Here is a 23,474-nt window from a genome sequence, read left to right as displayed (position 1 = left end):
TGTTGTCATATCGTTTTCTTCACTGCATTGCAGGCATTAGCAGGCAAAAGACCATGTTCATAATCATCATCGTTGCCACTGTCTAATAACGGATGTAAAAAAAGAATGATAGCAAAAATTAGTTATGTAAAAATTATTTCATATTCCACATTTAGGGGGGCCACAATGGGGTCCAAAATTGTTGTCACAGGGGCACTGCCCCCCCCCCCCAGAACCGCTAGTGTCTCAGTCAGCAGTATGCTGGTTCACTCTGAGGGCTTTTGTACACATAGCTTGTGACAAACATGTAAACAGTCAACACAAATAAATTGGCCAGAAATATGTGTGCATTTATGCAGAAATATTTGCACATTTAGCGAACACAAACAAATTAGTGGGATTTTGTCAATGTTTAGTGTCTTAGCAAACCAATGCTGAGGGGAGTGAATGGTTGTTAAACCATCTTTATCTTGTGTTGTGGTGTGGTGGGTATTCTCTCCAGACAGTGGTAGTGGGCTTGATAGTGGATGTTTCAACAAGGATTTGCTCATCTTTTTGTAGCCATTGTAAAGTCAACAAGTATTGACATATCATGCAACTTACTTTTATCAACTTACTTTGACTTTTCTATTGATTGTGTTTGTATGTCTAACCGTCAGAGCCCCATACCATTCCTGGAAGAAGAACATTATGATGCCTTCAATGACTGAGCTGTAAATTCTGCATTTAATGGGCCATTGAACTGAACACTATACAAATGCTGCTAAATGTTAAGGGTGTGAGTGTATAGAGCACAGCATGATGTGACATACAGTAACCTGCAGTTGGAGGCAGGCGGCTTGGCATTTGGCTTGACAGCAGGACTACCGGAATAACATTGTTTCTGGAGTTTAGTTTCTATGAAGTGTGTGAGTTTCTCTCTTACTGTGTATCTATCTGTTTGTGTATCTATCTGTCTGTGTTTCTCTCTAGTTTGTGTTTCTCTCTTATGTGCTTGTCTCTTGTCTGTGTGTGTGTGTATGTGTGTGTTTGTGTGTGCATGTGCAATCATGCATGTGTGAGGTTCTTTGCACACACACATTAGGCTGTGAACAGATCAGTCATGTGGGACCCATCCATTGGCAGCAATAGCTGTTCCCATCACTTATCCCATAGCTATTCCATTCCTGTGTAATGTAGGGCCAGACACAACTGTCCTTTGCAATAGCTTCCCTATGTAAAGTCGCTTAATGTCATGCAATATTTGTCTGACTGTGCTAGTAAAAGTGCTGTTTCCACACTACCTGAACAATAAGTGGCCTTTCTCAAAACTTGACCTATCACTATTTTCAGAAATGTTATTATAACAGTCTTGCTTCTCAACTGTATCTACTGACTCACAGTGTGAATGTAGGATGCTGTATCTATTTTGTAACATTCAATGAGAAAGTCTTGCAAACTTACCACTTTGAGTTTGGTGACTTTGCTGGAGACCAGCGAGTTCAAATAAGTTAGCGAGTTAATTTTGTCCGTGGGAAGTAAATTCATATTTGAGTGATGGGAACCATTAAATAACCATTTTGATGTCTACTTGATTTGAAAAATGTCAGAGGCATCTAAGTCATGCACAAAGTTATCAACTAACAATATATTACCTTGTATTCACATTTGGCAACTATGTTATTTCAAATTACATATTGATGTCCCTTGAAATCAAACAGAAATAACAGCAGCAACGATCAACTTGTTTTGCTCTGAAAGTCTGGCATGGAAAAAATAATTAGTGTACTTAACTCATGTAACCTTCGCCTGGAAGAGGCTGGGAGAGGACGGCTTCGTTGGTATTCGCTAAATGTCCAGAGTCATTAGAAAACAAACAGCATTCTAGTATTTGTGGGAGATGAAATAGCGACTGGATGTCTCCACACACTTTCCGTGGAGGATATTAAAGGCCTGTCATTCTCTACCCTAAGCCTCTGTAGAGTGAAATATTATCTGTTAGCCATATTTGGTCTTTCTCCCCTTTCTCTTGTTCACAAAGGACATCCTCAGGGTGGTCCATCGCGAAAACCAAAGCACTTGTCAATATGGGACATTTGAATTGGTTGGTTCAAATGCCTGACAAACTATTTTGATTTCTTCAAAGCAGGGCTGCCTCTGAGAAGGAAGGTTGAAGGTTTATCTATCAGTGGTTCACAGCACACCGGCTCTGAATGTCTCTTAACAGAATTTCCCAGACAGAACAGCCAGGTTTGTTTCCAAGTTAGGAGCTGGAGGCTCTGTTTGTCTCTGAGGGGCTTAAAGAGCATAGAAAATGGGATTACTACATTGTTCTGTGTTACTGCAAGACTGGGGGCTAGCTAATATCTTCTTTATGACAGGAGTTGACCTTGGAGTTAGTTAACAAGGAAAAAAGGAGTGAAGTAGATATACAGGCATCGCTGCATGGGCACACAAGGTGCTATTTAACAGTAAAAACATTGTTAGACCGTACAAGAAGAGGTTTTCAAGCTATATTATTTTGTAGATGAACAAAATATCATAAGCAATATACAGTATTACATTATCTACATACTCAGTCTTCCTCATTGGCACATTTAATTGAATCTATTATATAACCTAGATTTGCTGAACAACACTAACCCCGAAGAGTCAATTGACGCACCGGTGCGTCAATCTAAGCAACACTACTGAGCTTTTGATTACATAGTGTTTTGTGATGAAGCCAGTTCTCTCAGGAGTCGTGGCGTCGTCACGGAAACGGCAGACCTTGGGACTTAACTTTGATGTGCTCATCACTTCTGAATACAAATCACATTCTGCAAACCCACACAGTGACTGACTGGATTTAGACCAAAAGGTCTCCACACAGTCACACGTACAGATTCTAATGACAGTTGCAAAACATCAGAAATGTATTGATTGCCAGCTCTGTCTTAGTGGTTTATTCCTTAAGAGTCTATTGATAAATGGGTGCGTCAATCTAAGTAACATAATTCAAAAAATCCCAATCAAAATCCGTCAATTCAAGATAGAGATAATAGATTTGCGGGGGCTGCATTTCAATCCACCACATCTGCCTTTGTTGGCCTTTCACATCTGCGGTGGAAGGTGGTAGATCTACAGCGGTGTTTGTCAGACCATGAGACGTCCCAAAAATTGTTCTTCTAACAAAAACGTCTGTAGCGTCCGAACGTTTTGACCTACAAACTACTATGACCACTCTATGGAAAGAGGAGATTGCTCTCACAAGTGTCATGGAGGTAACCGGTACCGCTTTAAAACATGTATGGAACTATGTCAGTAGTTTTGTGCCTACCTACAAAAAAATAGTTTAAATGCTGTACGTGTAAAAAATAATATATGCATACGTGTGTATATACATACATACACACACTACTGTTCAAAAAGTTTGGGGTCGCTTAGAAATGTCCTTGTTTTTCAAATAACATCAAATTGATCATAAGTACAGTGTAGACATTTTTAATGTTGTAAAGGACTATTGTAGCTGGAAATAGCAGATTTTTGTATGGAATATCTACCTAGGAGTACGGAGGTCCATTATCAGAAACCATCCCGCCTGTGTTCCAATGGCATGTTGTGTTAGCTAATCCAAGTTCATCATTTTAAAAAGGCTAATTGATCATTAGAAATCCCTTTCGCAATTGTTAGCTCAGCTAAAAACTGTTGATCTGATTAATAAAAAAATGACTCAAGTAAAAGTCAACCAGTAAAATACTACTTGAGTAAATGTCAGAAAGTATTTGGTTTTAAATATACTGAAGTATCAAAAGTATATGTAATTGCTAAAATATACTTGTGTCAAAAGTAAAAGTATAAATCATTTCAAGTTCCTTATATTAACCTCTCTTGGGGAGGTGGGACGCTCACGGTTCACACTATTCAACAGCCAGTGAAAAATCAGAGCGCCAAATTCAACTATTTTACACCATTTTAAAGATACGCGTCTCCTTAATGTAACCACATTGTCCGATTTCAAAAAGGCTTTACGGCGAAAGCATAAAGTTAGATTATGTTAGGACAGTTCCAACACAAGAAAAACCACACAGCCATTTTCCTAGCAAGGACAGGCGTCACAAAAACCAGAAAACCAGCTAAAATTATGCACTAACCTTTGACGATTTTCATCAGATAACACTCCTAGGACATCATGTTACACAATACATGCATTTTTTGTTCGATCAAGTTCATATTTATATCCAAAAACAGCATTTTACATTGCGGCGTGATGTTCAGAAAATATTTTGCCTCCAATAATACCGGTGAATCAGCACAACAATTTACAAAAATACTCATCATAAATGTTGATAAAATATTAAAACTGTTATTCAAAGAATTATAGATGAACATCTCCTTTATGCAACTGCTGTGACAGATTTCAAAAAATCTTCACGGGGAAAGCACACTTTGCAATAATCTGAGTACAGCGCTCAGAAAAAGACATCAAGCAATACAGATACCCGCCATTTTGGAGTCATCTAAAATCATAAATAGCATTAGAAATATTCACTTACCTTTGAGTGCCTTCATCAGAAGGCACTTCCAGGGATCCCAGGTCCACAATAAATGTTGTTTTGTTCGACAAAGTCCATAATTTATGTCCAAATATCTCCAAATATAATATATGTCCAAATATGTTTGCGCGTTCAGTAAGCTACTCCAAATGTAGGAAGCGCGGCCCAAATGTCACGACGAAAAGTTAAAAAAAGTTATATTTACGTTCGTTGAAACATGTCAAATGTTGTATAGCATCAATCTTTAGGGCCTTTTTAACATAACACTTCAATAATATTCCAACCGGACGATTCCAATGTCTTGAAAAACGTTTTGGAACACAGCTACCTCCTATCGTGAATGCGCGCCACAAAACTCATGTCCTTCCCTGAGTCACCAACTCCCCGGCCTTCTTGTTCGCTCTCTGTTCACTGCAAAAGCCTGAAACAAGGTTCTAAAGACTGTTGACATCTAGTGGAAGCCTTAGGAAGTGCAAAATGAACCCTAAGTCACTGTGTTAGATAGGCAAAGACTTGAATAGACTACCAGCATCAGATTTCCCACTTCCTGGTAGGATTTTCCTCAGGTTTTTGCCTGCCATATGCGTTCTGTTACACTCACAGACATCATTCAAACAGTTTTCGAAACTTCAGAGTGTTTTCTATCCAAAACTACTAATAATATGCATTTTCTAGTTCCTGGGCCCGAGTAGTAGGCCGTTTAATTTGGGTACGTTTTTCAACCGACCATGAAAATACTGCCCCCTACCCAAGAGAGCAAACCAGACAACATGATTTTCTTGTTTCCTAAATGTACAGCTAGTCAGGGGCACACTCCAACACTCAGACATCATTTACAAACAAAGAGGCTGTAGGAATGACCAGGGATGTTCTTTTGATAAGTGTGTGAATTGGACCGTTTTCCTGTCCTGCTAAGCATTCAAAATGTAACAAGTACTTTTGGGGGTCAGGGAAAAAGTATATTATTATTATATTATTTTCTGTAGGAATGTAGTAGAGTAAAACTATAATCTGTCAAAAATATCAATGGTAGAGTAAAGTACAGATTAGGGCTGTCACGAATCATGATGGCAGTCAAATTCCATGTGACCGTTTAGTCACGGTAATTAGGCTTCTCCAAGCTCTGATGGTCATTAGTAGCCTACCAAACGTGCTAACTGCCTGGTACTCCGCACTCTATTGTCCCTCTAATCACACTGACATCAATGCAAATGTGATCAAACACTTCATGAGCTCATGCTGCGCCACATTTCTATAGGCCATGCAATTGAGTGAGAAAACAGAGTGATGGCCTCTAATAAAAATAGGAGGATCCCATCAGCATTCTACAGGCTAGGCCTACTATATTTATTTCTCAACCTTCCTAATATTAAGCACATCACTTCTCTTTAAAACAGGAGTATAGCCTACCTGGCTGGCATGAAAATGAACCATGGGAAAAACGTCTTCAATTCACTATTTAAGTACATAGATTACATGTATTTTTTCCCTCTGGCCCTGCTTCGAGACAGGTGTATAATAATGGTGCATTCTAAATCAAAACAAATTTCACACATATATTATTTAGTATATGTCACGACTTCCGCCGAAGTCGGTCCCTCTCCTTGTTCGGGCGGCGTTTTCATTTTCCATTTGTTTTGTCTTACACACCTGGTTTCAATCCCCCACTTACGTGTTCATTATTTAACCCTCTATTCCCCCATGTTTTTTTGTGAGTGATTGTTTGTATGTAAGACGGTCCGTTATGTGGGCTCGCTTTATTGTATTTTATTTGTCTATTTTGAGTAAATTACGTTTATTTACTCATATCTGCTGTCCTGCACCTGACTCCTCTACACAAGCTACACACAGACCACATTACAGAATTACTCACCAAGAATGGAGTCAGCAGGAGCAGACGCCCTCCCTGTGGCGATAGAGTAGTGCGTCCAGCAGCACGCGACCATATTGCAACATCTGGGCACTGCCATGGATCGCGTGCTGCAGACGATGGATCGTTGGGAGAGAGGAGGAGGTCGTCCAGCGCCTCCACCAGGCCCACTACAGCAGGCCCCACTGTCCACTCCTCCTTCACCCGGTCCCAGCGGATTTCGGCTCGCAATCCCAAGGGAGTATATGATGGGACGGCTGCCGGATGCCAGGGGTTCCTCCTCCAGCTTGAGCTCTACCTGGCGACCGTCCACCTGGCCTGCCTCTCAGGCAAAGCCCTGGAGTGGGCCAATGCCGTATGGAGTGAAGGAGATGCTGCGTTGGACCATTACGCAGAGTTCACTCGCCGCTTTCAGGCAGTTTTTGACCACCCGCCTGAGGGTCGAGCGGCGGGTGAACATCTGTTCCACCTGAGGCAGGGGACGAGGAGCGCGTAGGATTTCGCTTTGGACTTCCGGACCCTGGCCGCCAGCGCATGGAACGACAGGGCCCTGATCAATCACTGCCGCTGCAGCCTGCGCGAGGACGTCCATTGGGAGTTGGCCTGCCAAGACACCACCCTCATGTTGGACCAGTGCTATCTAGAACCTAAAAGGGTTCTTCAGCTGTCCCCATAGGAGAACCCTTTGAAGAACCCTTTTTTGTTCTAAGTAGAACCTTTTTGGTTCCAAGTAGAGCCCTTTTGGGTTCCATGTAAAACCGGAAAACAAAAATGTTTTTTTAAAGGGTTCTCCTATGTGGACAGTCGAAGAACCCTTTCGGATCCCTTTTTTCTACGAGCGTACACAGATATACACTTGTATGATCTACACTAATGCAAGTGATGCACATTTGTTGGCTTGGCTTTGTTGTTTATGGGATATAGAGAATCGCTGGCTGCATAGCCACAGGTAATAATACCACCATCCCACTGTATTATGATGACTAATGAGCTTCTTTTAAAAGCTCTAACTATTACAGGTAATTTTGTCTGCGCTCGGATGTTCTTTGGTTTGTTTTGTGGAAGGCAGCCGTCCAGTCTGTGCATTGGGCTTGAATTTACTAACAGTTTGCTAGATTGCACCAACTCCTAAGAAAGGAATTTGATCCAGGGGGTTTATTTCCTTGATAAAAAAAATGTTTCATTTGTTTGGAGGCTGCTAACCTGGCATAGCAGGAGTAAAATACAATTCTGAAAGTAGATCCCCTACATACTGGTCTTGACGAGAAGAAAAAAACTGTCTAGGGAGGTTCTCTTCTGCACTGTTCAACCATCCAGTACATGTGGAGGAGGAGTTAAGATGGAGTGTTGCCTTGCTAATGTCCAAAAGTGGAAGTCGTGTTGCGTCACAGGCTCTTTTCCCATTTCCCCTGAAAACCGTGACATCTGGTTGTTGGAGACTCAGTATCCAAGATTAAACACATTCTGGTGCCTGGTGATGGAAAGATACAAACCAGTAGTCCTATGAAGTCATAGTTTAATTGTGTGTCATTGAAGTTCAAACACACCCTCCTCTAAAGTGTTCTTGTAACTTTTGACACATTCTATTTTAATGGATGGTATAACAGTGTGCAGTGCAGCCAATCTCAAACACCCTCTCTCTGTGAAATGGAAAACAGATAATGCATTGTTCTTCTTCTGCCTACATTAACATTTTATTCTTATTCCAGAAACGAAAGGGGGATTTATTGTGTATTTTTTCACTTTTTTTAGTCACATCTCTTCATTTTCCTCCAAACAAGAAAAATAATCTTTATGCAAGAGCTGGAACACAACAACAAAGGTAAATTGAAATGTCATTTTTTTATTCATTTGAAGCCGCTGTATGAGGATATTGCAGCACAAATGAAGGCTGACAGTACCAGCCGTCCCTGGCATCCATGCAAGGTCTTGTGAGGCTTTTTTGTTCGATGAATATATACACTGAGTATATAAAACATTAAGAACACCTGCTCTCCATGACAAACTGACCATGTGAATCCAGGTGAAAGAAGATCCCTTATTGATGGCACCTGTTAAATCCACTTCAATTAGTGTAGATGAAGGGGAGGAGACAGGTTAAAGAAGGGTTTTTAAGCCTTGAGACATATACGTAGATTGTCTGTGTGTGTGTCATTCAGAGGGTCAATGGGAAAGACAAAAGATTGAAGTACCTTTGAACGGGGTGTGGTAATAGGTGCCAGGCGCACTGGTTTGAGTGTGTCAATAACTGTTCTGAGGACAGAAGGGGGTGCAACTCAATAATAGGAAGGTGTTCAAATGCTTGCAAATCAAATAACATTTCATTGGTCGCATACACATATTTAGCAGATGTTATTGAGGGTGTAGCTAAATGCTTGTGTTCCTAGCTCCAGCAGTGCAGTAATATCTAACAATACACACAGATCTAAAAGTAAAAAAATGGAATTAAGAAATATATAAATATCAGGATGAGCAATGTCAGAGTCCGGAGTATAAATATACACAATCATTCAAATTTTGGGGTCACATAGAAATGTCCTTGTTTTTGAAAGAAAAGCAAAAATGTTTGTCCATTAAAATAACATCAAATTGATCAGAAATACAGTGTAGACATTGTTAATGTTGTAAATGACTGTTGTAGCTGGAAACTGAAGATTTGTAGATTTGTTGATTACATAGGCGTACAGAAGCCTATTATCAGGAACCATGACCCCTGTGTTCCAATGACGTGTTGTGTTAGCTAATCCAAGTTTAGAATTTTAAAAAGGCTAATTGATCATTAGAAAGCCCCTTTGTAACTATGTTAGCACAGCTGAAAACTGTGGCCCTGATTAAATAAGCAATAAAACTGTCCTACTTAGACTAGTTCAGTATCTGGAACATCAGCATTTGTGGGTTCAATTACAGGCTCAAAATGGTCAGAAACAAAGAACTTTCTTCTGAAACTCATCAGTCTATTCTTGTTCTGAGAAATTATGGATATTCCATGCGAGAAATTGCCAAGAAACTGAAGATCTCATACAATGCTGTGTACTACTCCCTTCACAGAACAGCGCAAACTGGCTCTAACCAGAATAGAAAGAGGAGTGGGAGGCACAGGTACACAACTGAGCAAGAGGATAAGCACATTAGAGTGCCTAGTTTGAGAAACAGACGCCTCACAAGTCCTCAACTGGCAGCTTCATTAAATAGTACCCACAAAACACCAGTCTCAACGTAAACAGCGAAGTCGCGACTCCGGGATGCTGGCCTTCTAGGCAGAGTTCCCCTGTCCAGTGTCTGTGTTCTTTTGCCCATCTCAATCTTTTATTTTTATTGGCCATTCTGAGATATGGCTTTTTCTTTGCAACTCTGCCTAGAAGGCCAGTATCCCGGCCTTCTAAAAAAAATGTTTTCTTTCCAAAACAAGGACATTTCTATCTGACCCCAAACTTTTGAACGGTAGTATATATATATATATATATATATATATATATTTTTTTTTTTTTCTATATGATGTATAGAAATTATAGACATTATGAACAGTATGTGGATAGAATATTTAATATATAACATATATGTATGTGGATCGAATACTATATATATGCACTAAAAGTTGAATAGGTTGGCATTGACTAGAATACAGTATATACATATAAAATGAATAAAACAGTATGTAAACATTATTAAAGTGACCAGTGTTCCTTTATTAAAGTGACCATTGATACCATGTCTACGTATATAGGGCAGCAGCCTCTAAGGTACAGGGTTGAGTAACCGGGTGCTAGCCGGCTATTGACTTAGTTCAGGGCAGGGTACTGGGTGGAGGCCGGCTAGTGATGGCTATTTAAGAGTGTGTGTGTGTGTGTGTGTGTGTGTGTGTGTGCGCTTGTGTGAATGTGCCTGGTGTTGGCATTATGTATGACAGAGACACAAACACTCACAAAGGGATGCATGCAAACAACCACACCCAATGATGAAGTGGTAAAAGAAATCGGTGGGTAAACTCTGATCACCGGTTGCGGTGAAAAAAAATAATGCTCCACAAACGGTGGGTAAACTGTCGCGCAAAATAAAAGTGGGGAAACTGCGTCTACTTGCGCTTATCCTCCACTATACACCACTGCTCACACACACACACACACACACACACACACACACACACAGGACAACAACCTCTCCCTCAACGTCATAAAGGAGATGATTGTGGACAACAAGAAATAGAGGACCGAGCACACCCCCATTCTCATTGATGGGGCTGCTGTGGAGCAGGTTGAGAGCTTCAAGTTCCTTGGTGTCCACATCACCAACAAATGGTTCTACAGCTGCACCATCGAGAGCATCCTGACTGGTTGCATCACTGCCTGGTATGGCAACTGCTAGGCCTTCGACCGCAAGGCACTACAGAACAGTGTGAATGGCCCAGTAAATCCCTGGGGCCACCCCCCACCCCCTTTTTACACCACTGCTACTCTCTGTTGTCATCTATGCATAGTCACTTTAATTACTCTACCTACTACCTTAAATAACCGGTTCCCCCGCACATTGACTCTGTATCGGTACCCCCTAGTACTATTGAAGTCGGAAGTTTACGTACACCTTAGCCAAATAAACTGAGTTTAAATGTTTCACAATTCCTGACATTTAATCCAAGTAAAAATTCCCTGTCTTTGGTCAGTTAGGATCACCACTTTATTTTAAGAATGTGAAATGTCAGAATAATAGTAGAGCAAATGATTTATTTCAGCACATTCCCAGTGGGTCAAAAGTTTACATACACTCAATTAGTATTTGGTAGCATTGCCTTTAAATTGTTTAACTTGGGTCAAACATTTCGGGTAGACTTCCACAAGCTTCCCACAAAAAGATGGGTGAATTTTGGCCCATTCCTCCTGACAGAGCTGGTGTAACTGAGTCCGGTTTGTAGGCCACCTTGCTTGCACACGCTTTTTCAGTTCTGCCCACAAATTTTCTATAGGATTGAGGTCAGGGCTTTGTGATGGCCACTCCAATACCTTGACTTTGTTGTCCTTAAGCCATTTTGCCACAACTTTGGAAGTATGCTTGGGATCGTTGTCCATTTGGAAGACCCATTTGTGACCAAGCATTAACTTCCTGACTGATGTCTTGAGATGTTGCTTCAATATATCCACAAAATTTTCCTACCACATGATGCCATCTATTTTGTGAAGTGCACCAGTCCCTCCTGCAGCAAAGCACCCCCACAACATGGTGCTGCCACCCCCGTGCTTCACGGTTGGGATGGTGTTCTTCGGCTTGCAAGCATCCCCCTTTTTCATCCAAACATAACGATGGTCATTATGGCCAAACAGTTATATTTTTGTTTCATCAGACCAGAGGACATTTCTCCAAAAAGTACGATCTTTGTCCACATGTGCAGTTGCAAACCTTAGTCTGGCTTTTTTTATGGCGGTTTTGGAGCAGTGGCTTCTTCCTTGCTGAGCTGCCTTTCAGGTTACGTTGATATAGGACTCGTTTTATTGTGGATATAAATACTTTCGCACCGGTTTCCTCCAGCATCTTCACAAGGTTCTTTGCTGTTGTTCTGGGATTGATTTGCACTTTTCGCACCAAAGTACCCCTCATCTCTAGGAGACAGAACGCGTCTCCTTCCTGAGCAGTATGACGGCTGCGTGGTCCCATGGTGTTTATACTTGCGTACTATTGTTTGTACAGATGAACGTGGTACCTTCAGGCATTTGGAAATTGCTCCCAAGGATGAACCAGACTTGTGTAGGCCTTCAATTTTCTTTCTGAGGTCTTGGCTGATTTCTTTTGATTTTCCCATGATGTCAATCAGAGGCACTGAGTTTGAAGGTAGGCCTTGAAATACATCCACAGGTACACCTCCAATTGACTCAAATGATTTCAATTAGCCTATCAGAAGCTTCTGAAGTCATATCATTTTCTGGAATTTTCCAAGCTGTTTAAAGGCACAGTCAAATTAGTGTATGTAAATTTCTGACCCACTGGAATTGTGATACAGTGAATTGTATGTGATAAAATCTGTCTGTAAACAATTGTTGGAAAAATGACTTATAAACTAAATAAAGTAGATGTCCTAACCGACTTGACAAAACTATAGTTTGTTTATTAAGAAATTTGTGGTGTGGTTGAAAATGAGTTTTAATGACTCCAACCTAAGTGTATGTAAACTTCAGACTTCAACTGTACATAGTCTCACTATTTTTACTTCACTGTTGCTCTTTAATTACTTGTTACTTTTCTCTTATTCTTATCTGTATTTTTTTAAACTGCATTGTTGGTTAGGTGCTCGTAAGTAAGCATTTCACTGTAAGGTCTACACCTGTTGTATTCAGTGCATGTGACTAATACAATTTGATTTGACTACTACCAGGCATTCCATCTCAATCTTGGCATGAAGTTCAAAGCTTAGAATTCTAAACACAGATAATCCACCAAATACCAAATATTTCTCAGCAACTGGCAGACTAATAAAAGAGATGAAATTATAAAACATATTGATAATTCATTTATTCATCCATTCTGATGTAGAATTTCTGTCATTCTGTCACAAACGTAGAGAGTTTTAACCTTCATTTGCAAGCATTTTATAGAGCTGTGATGTTTAGAAAATGTCTGAGGTGACTGTGCCACACTGTGATCCACCAGCATGGTCTGCCTGACAGCTCATGCTTGGTCAGGATAACAGCTCCAGGAGACCTCAGCACTTCAGCCAACCCCCTGCCAATTACCCATGTAGGAAGCTACCCTGGATCGCCTACAGGCAGAAGGACGGACATCAACTAAAAGGCAGAGGAGATTGTGTCTCTAATCCTGTTTATACGTGGTGGGAACATGTTTCCGGTGTCTGGGTTATGGCCATATTCTGGAATTTGCCCACATTTTCAGGTATAGATGACGCAGAGTTTAATCAGAGTTTACCCAGACTCATTGTGAACTGATTTTGATCAGATCCTATAAGTGTAAACGCACACGATCAGGACAAGATCAGCGCGAAGGACGCATGTTACCGCCAGGTATAAACGGGGCTTCTGTGAGCGTGTCTGGCTAAACTCAAAAGCATTCAGGCATCAGTCGCATCAGGTGAAGAGAAAGAAACAGCAGGCAGGCGGGTCGCAGAGGGAGGGGTCCAGGAAGTGCCAAGTGGCAGGCTGGTCTGACTGACAAACAGTCTGCAACTCACTGATATTCCTTTTTATCTCTGTCAGTTTGCAGCACAAAAGATACTTAAAAATGTCATACTATTTGAAATAATGATCATTTGATTTGTCATTGTTGATAGAGGCAGGTTTTATGTGGAATTGATTCTGATCTGTCACAGAGCAATAACAGTGGAACTTTCAAGAGTACTCAAATTACTGTAGCCCATGCTGTACTGTAAATTCAGGGGAGCCTTTTAAAGATTAGATGTTTGTTGGCATTTCCGTGTGCAGGGTTGGTAGGTTCCCCTCTTATCACCCCTTGCCTTCTTCGACTCAAGTCCAGTCATGCCCTCGATATTCACCAATTAAAGCCATCTGATAAAAACTGTTTATAATGGCAGCGGCCGCACCAGTGTGTGCTGGACTCAGACTCACAGAGCAAAACCAATAGAGATAAGCCCCATTAATTAAACAACAATGTTTGCCCAGGCACTGATCTATACACTTCTGACTGCTGACCTTTAAAAGTTTGACGGCAGGAGCTTGCTCTTTATTTATTTTTTGACTGCCTCAAAGCTATTATGCCAGGATAAATCCTCACATCCTCCAGAGGGGTGGAATTATCGCTTGTCACAGCAGCATATGGAGCCCGGTGTGTTCACTGAGAATTCTTACTTAGGGCTGGGCAGCTGCTGTGTATATCCAGAGTTGGGTAGGTTACCTTCTAAATGTAATTCATTACAGTTACTAGTTACCTATCCAAAACGATAATCAGTAAAGTAACTTTTGAATTACCCGAACTCAGTAACGTAATCTGATTACATTCAGTTACTTTTAGATTACTTTCCCCTTAAGAGGCATTAGAAGAAGACAAAAATGTGTGTTACCAATTGAACGACATTTACATAGCTGGCCATATATGGATGTTAAATGTTACTTTATTGGTTGGTTATGTAGGCTTCTTCTAACCCATTGCTTTCTACTACATATAATAACACGATTAAATTATATCTTTATATTAATATATATATAATTTATAAGTAAAAAAAGGGATGTAGCAACTACAGATTGCCCATTTAAGTCAATCAAAAGTGTGTGAGTTTGAGCATGCGTCCATTAGGCCTATGGATGAATAAATGTTTTATCAGCATGAATTAGATTGAGCAATAAAAGCCCCACTTCTATTCCATAGGCAGGGATCCGCGCTATGTAGATGTTGCAAGAGCGCGTTTTTCACTGGCTGTCCACTAGTTTCAAAAAACAATGATTGACAGGTAGCTTAAACTTCTTGAATTCGACGGTTATTGTGTTCAAATACACATTTAGATTTGTGAACAGCCATAATCTATAAGGCGCAAATAGCTAAGTGAGAAAGCAGCAGTGTGATTCACATGTAAATATCAATAAATGGTATCCGTATTGCCGCAGACTACACCACTGATGTCATCCTTACCTCCAAGCGTTTATTCAAGTTGGATAATCTTTGGATGCCGACAGCAGTCACAACATTGGAAGACATAGCTTGGACTGTAGCCTACAAAAGCCTATTCCTGCTCTTTTTCGCAATCCATCAAACACATTTAGTGTGTCATCATACTGGTCTCGGACATGTGGTTAGACTCGCTCAGGTGGAACCGTCTTAAACTTGCGCCTTTTTTCAATACTGATTTGAATGTCATTGAGAAAACAGTGTCCATTTTTTTTCTTCCCGCCAGCATCCTTTCTGAATTTAAAAGTAATCCTCGAAGTAATCATCTAGTTTTTCAAAAGCATCTGTAATCTGATTACAATATTTTTACTGGTTTTAAAAAAATCCTTTACATGTAACGGATTATATGTAATCCGTTACTCCACAACCCTGTGTATAACTTAATTAAAAGCTGAGGCAAAGCAGAGCATTGAGAGCAAAAAAATAAACACCTGTTGTCAGCAGTTATATATATTTCACTGTTTCTGAACCATCAGTAGCAAAGTGCTAGCCGGCCTGACAACAAATGAGTGCATCAGCGAGCAAAGCATCAAGCAGCGAGCTAGCTCACCAATGATAATTTAGTGTTTTGCTTTAATTATGTATTAGCAGTTATTTTCCAACTAGCTGTCACGCTTGTCGTCGGTGAAAGAGGACCAAAACGCAGCAGGTACGTGTATGCTCATCTTGAGAATTTAATAAGTACAAAATGAACACCAAAATAACAAACCAAGAAAAATGAACGAACTAACAACAACTAACAGTCTGGCCAAGCATAGGCTCAACACAGAACAATCACCCACGAATAACAAACACACCCTAATATATGGGACTCTCAATCAAAGGCAGATAGACAACACCTGCCTTCAACTGAGAGTCCCAACCCCAATCAGCACAACATAGAAACACACTCACCAGACTACACATAGAAATACATAAACATAGAACATCAACCAAAAACCCCGGAAATACTAAATCAAACCCCCCTTTGAACAAACACACCCCCCTGAACCACATAAAACAAATACCCTCTGCCACGCCCTGACCAAACTACAAAACAATTAACCTTATATACTGGCCAGGACGTGACACTAGCGAGCAGTTGTAATTAGTTTTTCTTGATTTATTCATTCTGAAGGTAAATGCTGTAATAGGTGGAGAGGTATGAGTGAATGGAGGATGTTTTCTAATGGAGGGAATCATTTAGCTTCACCTGCTGTTTCTCTACAAAAACTGTCAGCCCTTGGCTAGGCAGGATGCTGTTGACTATACAGATGAAACCATTATGGCTTTTGTGGGCAATGATACATAGTTAAATCACTGCCTCTGATTGGAAACCATACTCGGCCAAACATGGAAAACGAAGCACAGAAAATGAAAACTAGAACAAATTCCCCTTGAACCAAAAACCCCCAAAACACACAAAACAACCCCCCCTGCCACACCCTGACCATTCTATGGCAAATTACCCTTTTCACTGGTCAGGACGTGACAGTACCCCCCCCCCCCCCCCGAAGGTGCAGACCCCGACTGCACCCCGAACAAAAACCCACAAAAACAACCCCAAACCAAAAGGGAGGGTAGGGAGGGTGGCCACCATCTACGACGGTTCCTGTGCTACACCCCAATCCCTTCCGCCAATCCTCCAGCTACGGAGGTGGCTCTGGCTCCGGGCGTAGCCCCCGTTCTGTGCTGCAGACCGTCGCCGGAGGCCCCGGGCTGAGAGGCGGCGCCGGAGGCCCAGGGCTGAGAGGCGTCGCCGGAGGCTCCGGGCTGGAGAGCATTGCTGGAGGGTCCGGACTGGGGACCCTCGCTGCAGGCTCCGTGCCATGGATCATCACTACTGGTTCCGCGCCATGGATCATCACTGGAGGCTCCGGGCCATGGGTTATCACTGGAGGCTTCGTGCCATGGATCATCCCTACAGGCCATGGATCATCACTGGACGCTTCGTGCCATGGATCCGTGCCATGGATCATCACTGGAGGCTTCGTGCCATGGATTATCGCTGGAGGCTTCGGACCGTTGATCATTACTGGAGGCCTCCTACGGGGAGCTGGAACTGGTCTCACCAGACTGGGGAGACGCACAGGAGACTGGGTGCGCAGAGCAGGCACAAGGCACACTGGACCATGGAGGCGCACCGGAGGTCTGGCGCTCAGGGCTGGCACACCCCGTCCTGGCTGGATGGTCACTGTAGCCCGGCACGGGCGGATTGCTGGCACAGGGCGAACTGGGCTGTGCTGGGGAATGAGGGCTGCCATGCGTAGAGCAGGCGCAGGATAAACTGGGCTGAGGAGACGCACTGGAGACCAGATGTGGTGAGCCGGCACACTTCTTCCTGCCAACTCTCGCATGGCAACGCTGCGGAGCCCGTACTGACCGCACCGGACTGTGCGTGCGGATGGGCGAGAGTGCGCATCACACCGTAATGCATTTCTCGCCCCTCTGCATGCCCGCTCCGCAGTGCCCTTTCCACCAGTACCATTTCCCAGAATCTCGCGTCGAACTCAGCGCTTGACTCCTTAACTGGCTCCGGTTTGCTCCACGGCTCTCTCCTATACGCCCTGGAAGTTAGGTCAGGGCTTCCCTCTGACCTAGCCAAACTACCCGTATGCCGCCCCACATTTTTTGGGGGGAGGGGGCTGCCTCTCAGCCTCCTCTGGCCGTTCCAGCCGTTCCTCCCAGTAACGCCGTTCCGCCTTCGCTGCCTCTATCTCCTCCGGGGGGCTGCGATACTCTCCCGGCCTTGTCCATGGTCCTGCCCCATCCAGGATTTCCTCCCAGGACCATGACTCCACGTACCTCCTCCCACACTGCTTGGTTTTCTTTTGGTGGGTGGTTCTGTCAAAGGCGTCGAAAGGATTAGACTAAGGCGCAGCGTGTTGAGTAGTCATTCTTAAATCTTTAATGAGTAACACTAACAAATAACAAACACGGCCAACAGTTCCGTCAGGTACAATAACTAAAACGGAAAACAACCACCCACAAAACCCAAAGGAAAACAGGCTGCCTAAGAATGGCTTCCAATCAGGGACAACGAAAGACACTTGCCTCTGATTGGAAACCATACTCGGCCAAACATGGAAAACGAAGCATAGAAAATGAAAACTAGAACATATTCCCCTTGAACCAAAAAAAACCAAAACAACCCCCCCGCCACGCCCTGACCATTCTATTATGGCAAATGGCCCTTTTCACTGGTCAGGACATGACAGATTATTTCACTGTATCACAATTCCAGTGGGTCAGAAGTTTACATACACCAAGTCGACTGTGCCTTTAAACAGCTTGGAAAATTCCAGAAAATTATGTCATGTCAATTATCTTATCAGAAGCTTCTAAAGACATAATTTGTGCCAATTGGAGGTGTACCTGTGGATGTATTTCAAGGCCTACCTTCAAAGTCAGTGCTTCCTTGCTTGACATCATGGGAAAATCAAAAGAAATCAGCCAAGACCTCAGAAAATAAATTGTAGACCTCCACAAGTCTGGTTCATCCTTGGGAGCAATTTCCAAACGCCTGAAGGTACCACTTTCATCTGTACAAACAATAGTACAGAAGTATAAACACCATGGGACCACGCAGCCGTCAAACAGCTCAAGAATGAGACGCGTTCTGTCTCCTAGAGATTAACGTACTTTGGTGCAAAAAGTGCAAATCAATCTCAGAACAACAGCAAAGGACCTTGTGAAGATGCTGGAGGAAACTGGTACAAAAGTATCGATGTCCACAGTAAAAACAAGTCCTATGTCGACATAACCTGAAAAGGTCAGCAAGGATAAAGGAAGAAGCCACTGCTCCAAAACCGCCATAAAAAAGCCAGACTGTGTTTGCAACTGAACATGGGGACAAAGATCGTACTTTTAGGAGAAATGTCCTCTGGTCTGATGAAAAAAAAATAGAACTGTTTGGCCATAATGATCATCGTTATGTTTGGAGGAAAAAGGGGGAGGTTTGCAAGCCGAAGAACACCATCGCAACTGTGAAGCACAGGGGTGGCAGCATCATGTTGTGGGGGTGCTTTGCTGCAGGAGGGACGGGTTCACTTCACAAATTAGATGGCCTCACGAGATAGGAAAATGATGTGGATATATTGAAGCAACATCTTAAGGCATCAGTCAGGAAGTTAAAGCTTGGTTGCAAATGAGTCTTCCAAATGGACAATGACCCCAAGCATACTTCCAAAGTTGTGGCAAAATGGCTTAAGGACAACAAAGTCAAGGTATTGGAGTGGTCATCACAAAGCCCTGACCTCAATCCTATAGAAAATTTGTGGGCAGAACTGAAAAACCGTGTGCGAGCAAGGAGGCCTACAAACCGGACTCAGTTACACCAGCTCTATCAGGAGGAATGGTTCAAAATTCACCCAACTTATTGTGGGAAGCTTGTGGAAGGCTACCCGAAAAGATTGACCCAAGTTAAACAATTTAAAGGCAATGCTATCAAATACTAATTGAGTGTATGTAAACTTCTGACCCACAGGGAATGTGATGAAAGAAATAAAAGCTGAAATAAATCATTTGCTCTACTATTATTCTGACATTTCACATTCTTAAAATAAAGTGGTGATCCTAACTGACCGAAGACAGGCAATCTTTACTAGGATTAAATGTCAAGAATTGTGAAAAACTGAGTTTAAATGTATTTGGCTAAGGTGTATGTAAACTTCCGACTTCAACTGCATACAGTTATACAAAGCTAGCTGGATAGCCAATGAGCTGGGCTTTACAGGAATATCCAGAAACCCCGTATCTGTCACAATATGTAGCTGCTAACCTTGTGCGACAGCAAGACTATTCCTTTTGGGCAAAAATTATAAGAATATGGAGAGTTATGAAGTTAATGAAACTGGTTGTTTTGCAAATGTTGAACTTACAATATGGCTACTAATAATGGAAAAGCTAAATCAATGTCCAAGAATACAGATTTGACGCTTTTCTTGCAAAAAAAAATGTAATGTACCAAATCGTACCTGGGTGACTTCACACTAAATGTCATGTAGTTTGCTCATACTTCAAGTTATCCATCTGAAACGTTGCACATACACTGCTGCCATCTTGTGGACACCATCGAAATTGCAAGCAGAGGGATGGCTAGACGTCGGACCTTTCTGTTGCATTTCAAAGATGAAAAAAATATGTATTTCTTCTTTGTATTTTCTTCTACCAGATCTATTGTGTTATATTCTCCTACATTCAATTCACATTTCCACAAACTTCAAAGTGTTTCCCTCCAAATGGTACCAAGAATATGCATATCCCTGAGCTACAGGCAGTTAGATTTGGGTATGTCATTTTAGGCAAAAATTGAAAAAAAGAGGGCTATCCCTAAGAATATGGGTATAGGCTGCAGTAGAACAGTCAGAACAGTAGGTGAAATGAAGAGGGGTAAATAGACCAAATTATTAGGGTGGCACATGGGCTACTAACATCTTACTACACAACATACACTTAGTATTACTTTCTTAGCTACAGTATACATATCTCCCTGGCATGTTACGTAATTTATGAAGCATCATAGAATACATTTTTGGACTCACATTGTTTATGCTGTTCCTCACTTGAACAGGAAGGTGGCTCGGCGGTCCCGAGTGGACAGTTGTCTTGGGCATGGTACAAATCATGCTTTATGACAGCATGGCCAATGTTGAATGTTTATCAGATTTGGGACCACACAGCTACTGTCACTGATTCCTTCCAAACCACTCGTTGAATTTGCGATTTCCAACTTGTTGTGTAATGTTTATGTCCAATTGCCAATGAGCAACGAAATATTTTATCTCTAATTTCTCTACATTATTTCTCTTCATATGACAAGGATTAAAAACGATTTGCCAGTAGATTGTCGACTTGATTCATGATGATGACTGCTAGCTAAGATTATGAAAGTATGATGTTGACATGATCAGTCCAATCAAAGCTACTGTACATATAACGTGATTTGACAATTTTATCTGTGGCCAATGACCTTGAACCTTCTTGGATGGGCACTTCTATCGCAGCAACCGAAGGGCAAAAATGTTCAAGGTCTCAGCTTACACTTGGCAGTGATGTGAAGTCCATGAGTGACAGAACACTGAGCCAATCACAGTGCAATGATCCATATTTTCTGCTGGCTTGCCCAACCTCCACAAAAAGCACTGAGCTAGGCTGAAACACCTGTATTTTGGAGCTGCTTTACTCAAGAAAACAAATAAGAGACCATGTTTGTATGCGGCTTTATTAACTCAATTGTCACGTCCTGACCCTAGTAAGATGACATTTTCTATAGTAGAGTAGGGCAGGGCGTGACAGGGGGTGTTTTTGGGTTGTTCTATGTTTTCTATTTCTATGTTGGGATTGTTTTTGTTGATCTCTAATTGGAGGCAGCTGTTCCTCGTTGCCTCTGATTAGAGATATTTAAGTAGGGGTTTTTCTCTTCCTGTTTTGTGGGTTATTATCTTTTGAGTAGTGTGTTTTCCTCTCTGCGTCACGGTTTGTTGTTTTTGTGTATTCAAGTATTTTTCATGTATTGCATTTAGTTTCACAATAAAGAAAATGTGGAACTACGAACACGCTGCATTTTGGTCCGATCCTTAAGACAACCGTGACAGAATAACCCACCACCAAAGGACCAAGCAGCGTGGAATGGAGCAGCAGGACAAATGGACTTGGGAGGAGATATTGGACGGGAAAGGACCCTGGAGGCAGGCTGGGGATTATCGCCGTCCGAAGGAGAAGATCGAGGCAGCAAGAGCGGAGCGGCGATACTACGAGGCGCTATATCCACCAAGAGGCAAGGACGAGAGGCAGCACCAGGTTTTAAGACCTGAGCCAACTCCCCGTGCTTACCGTGGGGAGCGAGTGACCGAGCAAGCACCGTGTTATGCGGTGAGGCACACTGTGTTGGCAGTGCGCCCGACATCAATGATATTATTTTTACATCATTTGCAAACTGATAAGTGACACGTCTTAATGCCAAAATATCATGCAAAACCGTCAGGCGCCAAAATATATATATTTAGATATATATTATTTTTATTCTAAAAATGTGGGGCTTAAAACAGGTGGGGCTCTGCCGTGAATAATGGTCGCCACTGGTCTCAGCCAAAAACAAATATGCTTTTAAATATGAAATGCTCTATTCTTTCGGATTCACGTGTGCTGTCACCTGGATGAGCTATTTGTATCAAGGTCAACGCATGAGTCAGTTACATTTCGAATCATAAAAACCTAAATATGTTTCAAATGTTATAATACTCGATTTTTATCTCAAAACTAAATTCAGTATTTTAAGCTTGACGTATCAGGGCTACCTCTCTACTACTTTGAAAAGCCATGTTTTCTGATCTCTCTCCCTCTACTAAAACTCTGTTTTGACAGTTTCTCCTTTTCTCTCAGCAGACACACACACACACAGAGTTCGGTATCACTGCTGTAAAACAGTTTTGGTTCTACATTACAGTGCCTTGCAAAAGTATTCATCCCCTTGGCATTGTTCCTATTTTGTTGCATTACAACGTGTAATTTACATGGATTTTTATTTGGATTTCATGTAATGAACACACACAAAATAGTCCAAATTGGTGAAGTGAAATTTAAAAAATTACTTGTTTCCAAAAAATTTACGGAAAAGTGGTGTGTGCATAGTATCTATTCACCCCCTTTGCTATGAAGCCCCTAAATAAGATCTGGTGCAACCAATTACCTTCAGAAGTCACATTATTTAACAAATTAAGTCCACCTGTGTGCAATCTAAGTGTCACATGATCTCAGTATATATATATACACACACACCTGTTCTGAAAGGCCCCAGAGTCTGCAACACCACTAAGCAAGGGGCACCACCAAGCTAGTGGCACCATGAAGACCAAGGAGCTCTCCAAACAGGTCAGGGACGAAGTTGTGGAGAAGTACAGATCAGGGTTGGGTTATAAAAAAATATCAGAAACTTTGAACATCCCACAGAGCACCATTAAATCCCTTATTAAAAAAATTGAAAGAATATGGCACCACAACAAACCTGCCAAGAAAGGGCTGCCCACCAGAACTCACAGACCAGGCAAGGAGGGCATTAATCAGAGAGGCAACAAAGAGACCAAAGATAACCCTGAAGGAGCTGCAAAGCTCCACAGTGGAGAATGGAGTATCTGTTCATAGGACCACTTTAAGCCGTACACGCCACAGAGCTGGGCTTTACAAAAGAGTGGCCAGAAAAAGCCATTGCTTAAAGAAAAAAATAAGCAAACATGTTTGGTGTTCGCCAAAAGGCATGTGGGAGACTCCCCAAACATATGGAAGAAGGTACTCTGGTCAGATGAGACAAAACTGTAGCTTTTTGTCCATCAAGGAAAACGCTATGTCTGGTGCAAACCCAACACCTCTCATCGCCCAAAGAACACCATCCCCACAGTGAAGCATGGTGGTGGCAGCATCATGCTGTGGGGATGTTTTTCTGGTCAGAATTGAAGGAATGATGGATGGCGCTAAATACAGAGAAATTCTTGAGGGAAACCTGTTTCAGTCTTCCAGAG

Source organism: Salmo trutta, chromosome 25 (genome assembly GCF_901001165.1).
Source record: "Salmo trutta chromosome 25, fSalTru1.1, whole genome shotgun sequence".
Classification (NCBI taxonomy): domain Eukaryota; kingdom Metazoa; phylum Chordata; class Actinopteri; order Salmoniformes; family Salmonidae; genus Salmo; species Salmo trutta.
The sequence above is the reverse complement of the archived record's forward strand: the minus strand, read 5'-3'. Positions refer to the sequence as shown.